This window comes from Echinops telfairi, unplaced genomic scaffold (assembly GCF_000313985.2).
Source record: "Echinops telfairi isolate 266 unplaced genomic scaffold, ASM31398v2 ScPeMD7_7469;HRSCAF=8507_0, whole genome shotgun sequence".
Taxonomy (NCBI): domain Eukaryota; kingdom Metazoa; phylum Chordata; class Mammalia; order Afrosoricida; family Tenrecidae; genus Echinops; species Echinops telfairi.
The window spans coordinates 51599662-51612122 of NW_022111372.1; the positions used below are offsets into that span (position 1 = coordinate 51599662).

General features: G+C 51.3%; 1 protein-coding gene across 1 annotated transcript in view; it reads right to left on the bottom strand.

The window, feature by feature from the left end:
* Positions 1–12461, bottom strand: part of CPLX2 (complexin 2) — a 99515-nt gene that overhangs the window by 76431 nt on the left and 10623 nt on the right. The window lies entirely within an intron of this gene.

Below are 12461 nucleotides of genomic sequence, written 5' to 3' on the forward strand. Positions count from 1 at the left end.
CGCACGAGGCCATTCTCATTAGCGGGAACTCGGCACCAGGTTCTAGAGATGGAAGAAGGCATTGGCAACAATAGCTGCAGTGGAAGCCCGCCCCCTGGTTGGCATCCAGTGGGGAGGACTGCGGCTCTTGGCGGTATCACAAGTGTGAGTGTAGAACGGGGCTCCCCAGGGTGGTCGATGGGTGAGTTTCCCAAGGAAGATTTGCCAGGCTTTTTTTTTTTAAGACAACTCTGGGTGAACTCAAACATTCAACTTTTCCAGTGAGCAGCTGAGCAGGCACACCACTCAGGGACGCTGTACTGAACTAAAGACGCTCTCATTCAGTTCCAGCTAGATACGGGGACCTAGTGAGAGCTGTGCGCCATTCGAAAGAAGCAAGGTCAGTCGAGTGAACTTAGCCAAGCACCAAAGGACAAATATTGCACGTGGCCACTATTACAAAGAGTCAAGAACAGGACGTCACCCTAAAAGAGACCGACTCTGATGGTTCCCAGGGGAGAGTGGGCAAGGGAGACAGGTGTTAACGTGGGTGAAAGGGAAGGCGCTACTGAACAAGAGAGGAAGGGCCCAAAAGAAATAGGGCAAGGCATTGGTAGGTTTGAGGAGTTGTTGAAGGTAGAATGATGATCCGTTCTGCAAACCTTCTCCTCGTTCACAATACAAAGTGGGGGGAAAGGAGGTCAGCTACAGGCTTTGAGAAGTCGTAGGGAGGGGGTGTTATCAGATGCGTCTGCGCCCGTTTCTATTCCCAGAGTAGAACGGAACACCGACTCCTGGGCCTTGCTGCGCTGAAGTCCATTGCTGCAGGCCCTGGGTCCACCCCTCTTATCAAGGGCCTTCCTCTTTTCTGCTGACCCTCCGCTTGACCGAGCAGGATGCCCTTCTCCAGCGACCGGCCCTCTTGATGACATGTCTAGAGGGAGCGCGAGGAAGTCTTGCTGTCCTTGTTTCGAGGGAGCGTGTTGGCAGTACGGCGGGCCTGCGTTCTCCTAGCTGAACACTGAGCCCCATCATTGAGAGCGGAAGGTTGGCAGCAAGGGTGAGATGGGGACCAACCTTGGGGGGCCAATGGGAAAGGAAGGAGTGCCCTCTTGGCGCTACGTATTGTGTGTTTGATTCCTCTTAAGATGGCTTGGGGCCATTGAAAATGTGTATCCGTTTTTTAAAAAGTGCCGGGGAAATAGACACGGATTAAGCCTCCCGTGAATCCCCTCTGAATCTAGACCAGGGATGTGAATAGCCGCGCTATCAGGCAGAGGGCCTTGGAAAGTGGATTACGGCAGATGAAGTTAGGTGAAAATTTAACACCGTATCATTGGATCTCCCTTTTAACTTATTTAAAAAATACTATTTTCCACTTTCTTTTTGATTGAGGTTTCCCTCCGTTTTATTTTGTTATTGTTCCTAGCCTTTTTGTTTCTTTGTTTCGGTATGTTTTTGGCATATGAAACCAAGGATGGGTGAATCTATAGACAGAAACTGGATGAATGGTTTCTTGGGGGTACAGCAGGGGAGGTTGGAGGGAAATGGGGAGTTAATAGCAAGGAGTACGAGAAAGAAGAAAATGTCCTAAAATTGATTGTGGTGGTGATTGTATAACTTCTTGATATGATTGAACTATTGAATTGTATGATGTTGATTATGTCCCACCCCATAAAACTACTTAAAACATATTTAGCTCTCTAGAAAAATACCACTTCCTCCAAATAAAATAAAATAAAATGACCTGGGGACTATTGAGAGTGGGTGTCCACTCTGGAAAAAAGTAAGAGACCTCTGTCTGCCTGCTTGTGGGGCCCAGGAGACCAGGTGCCTCTTGGCCTTGCCCCGTTGTGCACACCACAGACCCTGCTCCAGTCTCCTCACAAGATGTGGACACCTGCTTTGCCCAAGAGGACGAGCTTGGCTGGTGGTCCCACCACCTCAGAGCTACAATAGGGAGAAGGATGCAAGCACCTGCTTGGGTGAGCCCTTCACCGCGAGGGGTGCTTTACAGAGATGATCTCAGTCTTTGCTAACTTCCAGTCACCCATGCACCACCTTCACGATTTCTACTCTACCGATGCTATTTATGTACTTACTACTCCTCTTCAAATGGGGTTTTCTTTAAAACATTCACACCTTTGTTTGAAAAGGAAATGTTAATAGTGTTTCCATAGATCGCAGGGTTGGATGTCTGGCTATGTTTTTTCCCTAGCATGAGCTGATTGTGAGCTTTCGATAATAAATATTCATCCAAATACCACTCTGCATCATCTTGTCTAACTCACTGCCAGTGCATTGGTTCTGACTCATAGGAGCCCTGCGTAGGGTCTCCGAGACTGTCAATCTCTGTGGGAACAGACAACCTCATCGTTCTCCTGTGGCGCGGCCGGTGGTTTTGAACTATGACCGTTTGGTTAAATAAAAACTCACTGCCATTGAGCTGATGCTGACTCATGACTCACAGTGACCCAAAAGGACAGGGTGGAACTTCCCCGGTGAGTTTCCAAGCGTGTCACTTGTCACGGGCATTGAAAGTTCTATCTTTCTTTCTCAGAGAAGCTGGTGGTTTGGGACTGCCCTGCTGCCTGGGCTGCTTTCGGTCAGCAGCCCAACACGTAGTCCGCTGGCACACATGCTAACCTTCAGGAAATGTTGGAGCATCTTCGTTGACGCTTGCTCCGGCCTGTGGGAAAGCTATCGCAGGCTCTGGTTTTTCCATAGAAGAAGGTGGGGGCCAGGAGGGTGATGTGCTCATCTCTCCAGGTGGAAAGGGTTGAGCTGAGCTTTGAATCCAATAGAAGCCAACCTTCGATCGCCTAGCCAGTTGCCGCCAAGTCATTTCTGACTCATGGCCACCCCACGGGTGTCAGAGGCAAACTGGAGTTTTTAATGACTCTCTTTTTGGAAATATACTGCTGAGCTTTTCTTCTGAGTCACCTCTAGATGAACTTAAATTCTAACCTTTCTGTTAGCAGCCCATGTTACTCATTTGTATTACCCGGGGAGTCCTCACATACTTAGGCTCTTTCAAAACACTAGTGGGTTTTTTTAATGCTCTTTTTTTTCTAATTCAAAGAAGCATTTAGAAATGAAAACTTGTGCAGAAATCCAGATTATGAAATAAAAAATAGGTTGTTTTGTTTAAAGTGGAAATGAAGGTAGGGAATCTAGAGTTTCTTCTTTTGAGTCTTCCCTCCCCAAACCTGTCCCACAGGCAATGCGCTCTGAGACCCATTCTGAGAAGCTGGGGAGTCTGAGGAGCACCCTGTACCACACTGTCCTTGACTCTGAGTTTCCCTGTAAGCCAAACACCTGAAGGGTAGCTTTGGGGTCTATGCCGCCCTTTCTGGCTAGGCTTTGTAAGCTGGAAATCTTCACTGACCTTATAAGCCTTACTTTGGCCATATCTTTCCTTTAGTGAACATTGCTATCTCACCTGCACGCTGTGTTTTACAGGGTATAGGAGACTGAAATGACTAGAGCATCGTTCTTGCCTATAATAGGCTCCCAGGCTAATGTGGGAGTCAGAGACAGACATAGCCAAGAATGAGAAGGCTTGAACAGTCCCTGCTCATGGGATAGAGGGCCTTTCTTCAGTTCTGCTCTCCCACTGGTGGTTGGCTGCATCTTGTGATGGACGGTACCCTGCCCTGAGGTGGGCCAGCTGGCTGCCTTCTGCATCATGATGCTGGGGGTCTTGTCTGACTCCTTAGTCCTCCCTGTGGTTCCTGGGCTACTATTGCCTTCAACAATCATGGTCTGATCTAACTCTGGGATTAGAAGCAGAAGACCAATGTATGACCATCAGTATCTACTTGGCCGTGAGACTGATAGGCTCCTGGCTTTAGCCAGTCAATTGGACCTTCTGAACCTAGAGATGTCCTCCCTAGGAGATGGGCAACCCCAAAGGATCCTTCCCTTTTGAGAAGAGAAGAGTGTGTTCAGAGGAGGCACAGTGATGAGGTGGGGGAGGCGGGTGCAGCCAGGGACTCTTACCTCGGGAGAAAGTCCAAGATGATGCCAGATGAGGCACAGAAAACCACTCATAGGCTCCACGAATATGAAGGCCACCGGAAAGGGCAGCTGGACGAGAGGGCAGGGTTCGATTCTGCTGACCCTGTGCCACATTAACATCTATTCATCTTGAAATTGAGGCAGGGTGCACCTCAGAGATGGTCCTAACCATGCCCTACCCTAGCTACCCCGTGGAAAGTATGGAATAATTTTGGGTGAGTTCCCAAGGGATCTTCAGCTTTGTGGTGTATACCCTGATTCAGCCCTTTCCCCTCAGTCCTGGCTATGGCCCTGGTCCATGAGGAGATGCCGCTTTTGAAGGCTCAGAACTATCTCCAACCTATTACCCTTGAGGTCTCCCCCATGCCGTGAGGCCAGGTTGTTATCAATCCCGAATTCTAAGAAGCTTCTTCTTTGCCATGCCCTGTGACTGAGCCCGTTAGAATATGCAAAACAACCGAAGTCAAGTCAGTCAGTGCAGCAACTCATCCTAGACGGTGCACCGCCCTGCCTATTTCACACTTTTCAGAGCCAGACTCTCACTGGGGAAAAGATGCATCCAAGAGTGCTTGGGAGGTTTCTGTTTTGTACCTGGATTCCAGACTCAGATTTTCCTTTGAGCTGGAGGAAGTCCTTATACAAAGAGCTCAACAAAGAGCCTCCTTTCTGTTCGGTTGGTAGATAGTCCGACCAGCCACCCTACCCTGGGTTGCTTCTGAAGATTTCTCAGGCCACAGTCACCCCTCAGGCATGACCTTAAGACTTCTGATTACAGAGTCCCTCACCTGTTAGGATCTGTTTCACATGGACCCTGGACCATTCATTCATTCTTAAACCTGCAGGGAACACCTACCTCGGAGACACTGTCTCATTTAATTGTCACAGTCTTTAGTGTGAATGCAGTCAGTAAGCAGCTGGAACTTAAACTCAGTCCTAATTCCAAAGTCTGCACTTTCCATTATATCCCATTATCTCCTATAACAATTGAGTAGAATCTGTGATAAAAGGTAGAGGTCACCGAATGCTTAAACAAGCACGTTCTATACGGAGGCCAAGAGTGGACTAATGAATGCTGTATGGAAGGCAAAGTCCCACCTGACCAGTTGATTAGAATTCTTTGAGCAGTGAATTCTATAGGGAGGTAAAGGGTGACTGTCACAAAAAGCCTTTGTCAAGTTTCCATCCCCAAGCCTATTAATAAAATTGATTCATTGTAGAATTGGGCAGACGTGGGTGGTGAGTGGGAGGGAGTCTATTTTTGCAGGGATAGAACCAGCTCAGAGATGAGACAGAGTGAAAGGAGATAAACGGGGCTTTTCCCCATGGAGGGCTGCGGTTCTCCAGGAGTTGATGCTGACTTTGGTCTTACATAACACCCTGCACACAGGCACCGCCTGACTGGCACCTGTGAGTCCGTGACAAGCAAAGGCATGCCAAGCAATGGAGGACCCCATCCCTGACCTGGGGGGCCCAAGGAAGAGATTGCAATGGTATCTCCAGAGAGCTTCCCTGGGAGCCGAGACCCCAAGGTGCTGGTCAGAAAACTCAGGAAGGTGGCTGGGGGTGTGGCCATCATCCCAGACAACTAACAAGCTCCTCCACTGGCCTGCTGTGTGATGCTGGCCAACCCCCGGCCCTCTCTGGCTCTCCATTCCCTCTTGCACACGAGGCCGTCAGTGGACTAGATGACTGGTGTTCGTGGTGGAGGACGAAGACTTGAAACCGACTCTCCTCATCTCTCAGAGCCAGCGTATCCCTCTTTGTTCCTGTCCTGCGGCAGGGCAGCGCTCCTTCTCGCTCTCCTGTGTGAACAATGGAGATGAGGCAGAGAGCCGGGGGGCTGGAAGGCTGGGGCTCAGAGCCCAGCCTGGAATCCCTCAGCAGCCTTCGCCGCGAGTGACTCAACATCGCAAATAGCTCCCATCTGGATGAGCAACAATATCTATAGCGATCTCTATATCCACACACAATCCCTCTGTGCAAATATGTGGCTCACTGCATGCTAAATACGGGGTGACCTGGAGACGCTCCTTCTCTTAAACAACTCTTTGGTAGGAAACTCAAGGCTGCTTATTTAAAGAAACAAGTTTACAACTCTGCACACTGGATGACTGGCAGTGGGTGGTGGGGACGAGGCAATGTGGCTGAAGGGACGCTGGTATGATCTGAGCTTGGCCAGGCCCCTGGAAGAGGAACTGAGGCTGACCTTCCTGCCCTCCATCCTCTGTCGGATCCAGCGGGAGCCACTGGACACCACAGACAAGAAGCTTCAGATTGTGGCGTGAGGGAGGGGCTGGAGCTCATGACCACAAGATACTTTGGTTCAGCAGAGAGAGCACAGGTCCCGGTAGTGACTGGAGCGAGGTTCCAGCCCTGCCCCATCACTGCTGGTGTGCAACTCATTCAGGCACACACGCGTCCATTCATTCTTTCATTCATTCATCACACATGTACCAGGAGCCCACTGGGAGATGCAGATGAGAAAACATAGATTGGAATCTAGGCCAAGCCATGGGTCTTAGGGCAAGTCCTTTCCCTTCCCGGAATTCCTTTCCACCCTGTGAATTTCAGTTCACCCGTTATAAACTTGGAGTTCATGAAGATCCACCCGTGAAGAAGAGAAAGCACAAGTGCTTCCCCGTTGTAAATGTCGTCTCATCTCGCCCATCTTATTGCAACTTAGTGCTCCTTGGGGGTGGGGTTGTTGCTGTGGGTGCCGGGGTTGGGTTGGGGGTGCCTGAACACTGCCCATTGGTGTGACTCTGAGTAGTAGTCCTACCTTTTGTCCCCTGGCTGGGCTGGGCTGTAGGTGCCTTCAGTCGATGAGCAGAGCACAGGGCATGTCCGAGAGGACCCGAGGTGGGAGGAGAACGTGGCGGGCAGCTCACTTCCCAAATAGGCTCAAGCCCCAGGCCTCAGGGAGGGCATGGCTTAACCCGATGCTCTTATGCATTGGCTGCTCACTGCAAGGTCAGCAGTTCAAAACCACCAGCTGCTCATAGGAGAAAGGCGGGGCTTTCTCCTCCCTCCTGTAAAGAGTTACAGTCTTGAAAACCCATGGCAGCCCTTCCACTCTGTCTCATAGTGTCCCTAGGAGTGGGGCATTGGCTTGATTGCAGTCAGTTGTGCTTTTTTTTTAAAGATCTCTCTTGAAGGGTCCTTGGCTTTTCTTGGTTCCAGCAAGGGGCTGGGCTAAAGGGAGTCAGGGCTCAGCATGACACCCAAGTCGTGTCTCCCCCGTCTCCCTGGAGTGCAGTTTTCCACCAACGACACTTGCGTCATACCACTGACCACACTGCTTCTGACATACTTACTTGCTGGTTTCTGGCTCTAAATGTACTTCTGATAGGAGTTGAGGGGCAGCGTCTCTTGTCAGTCCTCTCTGAGCTTGCACTCTGTCTTTCAGGAAACCCATTGGGTGTCTCTAAGCATCCGTTTACTCAGAGGTAAAATGGGGTTTCCAATAGAAACTTAACCTCAGCCGTAAGCACCACACGGGCACTCCCTGAGGTCACGACTGCTGTCGCCCAGCGTGGCCTTGTTCTTCTGGGTCTCCCAAGTCTTCTGCCTTCCGCCGGTCTGACCACTTGTCTCCCACTTGGTTCCATGGGAAATGTTTGGTTTCCCCTTCACTTTCAGCTTCCTGCCTCCCACAGGCTCCAGCTTTTGAGGTCATGACTGTATAATGTGGCTCTTCAAACTCTAGTTACTTTCCTCTGTTTTCTCTTAAAGGAGCCTTGGTAGCACAGTGGTTCCATTCCGGGTTGCTCATGGCAAGGTCTGCAGTTCAAAACCACCAACTGCTTCTTGGGCGAAAGATGAGACTTTCTCCTCCCATAAAAAGGTGCCTGTCTCAGAACCCCACAGGGGGCGGCCGTACCTATAGGATCACTAGGAGTAGTAATGGACTCGGTAGCAGTGAGGTTTTTGAGTTTTCTCTCAGGCTCCAGCCCATGTCCCTCATAAGGTAAGGGCTGGGCCTTGTGTGGTTTTGTTGCCGGAGTCTTGCAGTGTGGTATGAAGTAGATCCGAGGAGGCATTTGGTGGCTGAAGCGCTGCTGTATAAGCTGACCAGCCACACAGCCACACACACAGGCTTCGCGAGACAGAGATTCCCTGAGTTTCATGGAGGAGAACACAGGTGTAGGGAGACACGATTCACTCAAGACCACACAAAGGGAATGTGGAGCTGGAATCTGAGCTCCAGCCCTCGCTGCTTACACCCCAGCCCCCTCTTGGCAGCAGCCAGGGATTCTCTCAGCGTCTACAAGGGTGCAGGTCTAACCTGCCAACGGCTCCCCTGCTGCCTCCATGCCCTTCTCCCCCAGCAACCGCAGTCCTGCCTGCCTGTGGTGGCGCCAGCAAGCAGAGATGATTGGCTGGTTTGCAGTGTCTGGGCTGAGGTTCAGCTGAGAGAGAAGTTTGCTGCAGGTCCCAGAGATAGTGTGGGGACATGGCAGGGATTTCTACAGAGCCAGCTGGACTCCAAGTCCCCTCGAGCATCTGCTAGCCTTCTGGGCCACCCTGAATGACACAGGCCGTGTGTCTTTAATTTCTCCATGGCCTTTATCATCTCCCAACTACACCTCCCTGAGCCCAGCCCCGGGGTAGGAACTTCACCAGGGCGGGACCTGCCTTTCCGATGGACTTCAGAAATAGCTGTTGAATGAATTGGTGGATGAACGAGTGGGTGGGTGAATGTCAGTGCCAGACCCGGTTCTTACTGGTCCTCTAGTAACGCAAATGGCTCTCGAACTCCTGCTCTCAAGGAACGGATGCTGTTCCACACTGAAAACTAGCAACTGGGTTGGAAACAGGACACACTGAGGGAGGGAGGGCAAGACGAGAGACTGCAGAGAGGGGACGCATGTGGCTGGAGGCCTGCTGGCTGCCCAGGGAATGGGCCTCTCAGACCAAATGGCCTTCCTCTTGTCAGGCAAGGCCACCATGTGCTGGGTCGGTGAGGCTGGCCTTTAGAAGGCGTGCCTTTGTGTAATGCCTGCGTTTCAAACAGCTAGCCCGCCCTGCCACACTTGCTGCTGCTGCTACTGCTAGAATTGGTTCTGACCCAGGGTGACTTAGAGGACAACAGGACCAAACATCACCCAGCCCTGTACCATCTTCAGGATGGGCATGTTTGAGTCCCCTGTTGCGGCTAGTCAGTCAGTCCACCTCATTGAGGGATTCCCTTGCTTTCGCCGGCCAGTCCTCTATGTTACCAAACAGGGTGCCCTTGGCTAGCATTTGGTCTCTCCTGAGTTAAAGTACCTTTCTTGAACAATGTGCATGAGGAGAACGGAGTCTCACCACTTTCACTTCTAAAGAGCAATAGATGCTTACTTATCACACACGCGTGGAAGGAAGGGGTGACAGATGAGCCAAGAACATGGCTGGGTGACTTAGGAGTAGGGGGGCCTGGGGTAGAGAAGGGATGGTCAGAATTACTCTGACTCATATTTGGGTGGGGCTCACCGTGCCGGATGAGGGAGTCCGCTCAGCACATAGTGCTACTGAGTGCTCACTTTGGATGCAGATGGTAGCGACAGAGCCAGTAGGGTAACGGTTATGATTTTCAGTGTATCGCTGATGTGCTTCGCCATTCACAACCATGATCTCTCCTGGCCAGGTTCACATTCGCATCTCTAGCACACTGATAATGGCATCAAAGCTTGCCCAGTATCGCAAATATTGGAGCCACAGGCGGAATCTGACCTCTTGTCTTATTCCAAGAGTGAGCTTTACAGAGCTGACCGCCTGAGGGGAACACACACGGGCAAGCACATGATTCAAACACAAGGCGACCCCCGCTCTGCTGGCTGAGGTTCCAGGGAAGACAAGGGGATGGCGCCGCAGAAAGGGATTTCCAGGTAGAAGGAGCAGCATCGGAAGCAGCATGGAGATGAGAGGCATGCTCTGCCCAGGGATCTCTACAGGGCTTTGTTCACCCTGGAGCCTCAGGGCAAAAGATGAGGCTGTGGGTTGGAAGAGATTGGTCTTCTCCCCAAGGTGAAGATTTGTGTTCTAGTGAGATCCTTTCGGGACCAGGCTGGGAGAGCAAAGGTGGGGAGCTAGGGGCCTCTTCCCAGCCAGTAGGTTAATCACCAACCCAGACTCATTGCCATAGAGCTGATGCTGACTCATAGTGACCTTGTAGGGCAGGGTAGCACTGGCCCTGTAAGTTTCCAAGACTGTAATACTTGATGAGAGTAGAAAGCCCTGTCTTTGTTTTATGCAGCAGCTGGTAGTTTTGAACTGCTGACTTTGCAGTTAGCAGCCCTGCTCGTCACCACAATGCCACCAGAGCACTCTCGGGTGGTAAACAGAGAAGTGTCAAAGCAGTGGCTCAGGGGGACCCAGGAGAGGAGGTACAGGTAGCAGGACTCGGTGATCGATGAGATGTGGGGTCAGAGGAAAAGCAATTGCTTGGCTTTCTGCCTTGCATGACACCTGGGAGGGTGACATGGCACTAGCTCTTTGGTTGACTGAATGCTGAATCACCCTGTGGAATTGCGGGCCCTCCTTTAGCACCCCTTGCCCAAATTCCGGTGGCCAGTCCTGGCCCTTGTCCTCACTGCAGCCCAACAAAGGCCTCCTCTGACATTTGAGTACTCCCAAACTGTGTCTTAGCAACCTCACAGCCCTCACCTTAGCAACGCCAGCATCCGTACTCTCTTCCTCTGATTGGGCCAAGGGGAGGTCACCTCCTGACCACCAGCCCTGCCTACAGAGCCCAGCTGCAGCCTGCTTCCCTGGACCCATCAGATAGGAAGCCAGCCAGTGAGATGAGGGCCGTGGCTACAGACTGCAGGAAGGACTTTGGCCTGACACTGTCTGAGGGGCCCTTCCTTCTCCACAGGCCTCGATTTCCCCTTCTGTGTAATAAGGAGGCTGGATACCCTCTCGATCGTCTACCATTGCCTTGGTCCATCCTTGGTCTTTGCCCTGGCTAAGGGTGGCACGCTCTGCTGCTGACATCAGTTTCAGGGTCAGACTCCAGCCAGTTCAGTCCTGGTTCCCTTGGACCAGTCTTTCCACGTCTCTGAGCCTGGACTGTTCACCTGGAAAATGGATATATAGCTCAGGCCCGCCCCCTCCTCTGAAGGGAAGGCTGTGACTGACAGCTGAAGCAGACTGAACTGAGGGCCTTTCTAAAGAGCACAGAGCTGCCTAAACGCTGCTAGTGTCTCTTTATTGATCACATGGGCTCTGCTCAGCACCGTCCCTCGAACCAGCAACAATAATAAGCCACAGCCCGGCAGTGCCCCTCTACTGGACCTGTTCTACGGAACACACATCTGGCTGAGTGGGTCTGCTCTTGCGCTCTCCTTTTATCTTCACAACAACCATTTCAGGTCCTTGCTGCTTAAAAGTCATCCCATTTCACAGGTGAGAAAGAGAGGCCTTAAGCAAAGGAAGAAGTTGGCCAGGTTCCCTGGCTTTCAAGCAGGAGTGAGATGGTCATCTCAGGATCTCTCCTTTCCAGCCTGGCTTCCTCCTCAGGCCTGAGGCCAGAGCCCGAGCTTTTGGGATGCCAGGGCGGCACCAGCCCTGACGGGGCATCTGCTAAGCGCCGAGGATTGGCCGACTTCTCCAACTGGAACCTAGCTGCCATGTCCCTGCTGGGTCAGGGGGAGGGGGAGTGTTGTTAAAATAAATGTTTTTGTTGTTTTCCCAAATGAGATGTATTTGTGGCGTTGATGTCAACTTACTAACCAAGTCTAAGGCAGTGCTGAAGAGCACGTAGCAACATGAAGGGGCAAAGCACCCACTCATGGCCAGCAGTAAAACACAATATAATCTTGTAATTTCAAAGTGAATGTGATTTTGAAGGGTTTAGAATATACAAGGACTCCCTGGATGGCACAGACCATAGCTGCAGCTATAAACCAAAAGAACGGTGATTCAAACCTACCCAGAAGAAAGGCTTAGTGACCTATTCCAAAGGATCAAAGCCAGTGAAACCACGGCTCATTGCTCTGCCCGGAACCACACGGGGTGTCATAGGTCGGCATTGACTTCAAGATGACTGTTTTGGTCTAGCCAGACTTGCAAGGTCGAATTCGAGTCATGGTAGTGGGAGCGGGGAGGAAACATTTAGGAACTAGAGGAACGTTGTATTTCTCATCGTTTTACATCGCACCCTGACTGGCTCATCTCTAGACCAGAGGATGTACACTGGTACAGATAGGAACTGAAAATACAGGGAATCCAGGGCAGATGAGCCCTACAGGACCAGTGGTGTGAGTGGCGAAACAGGGAGAGTGGAGGGAGAGTGGGTAGGAAAGAGGGAACCGATTACAAGGAACTGTGTGTGACCTCCTCCCTGGGGGCCGGACAACAGAAAAGTGGGTGAAGGGAGACGTCTGACAGGGCAAGATATGACAAAATACCAATTTATAGACTATCAAGGGCTCAAGAGGGAGGGGGTAGTAGGGAGGGAGGGGAAAAATGAGGACCTAATG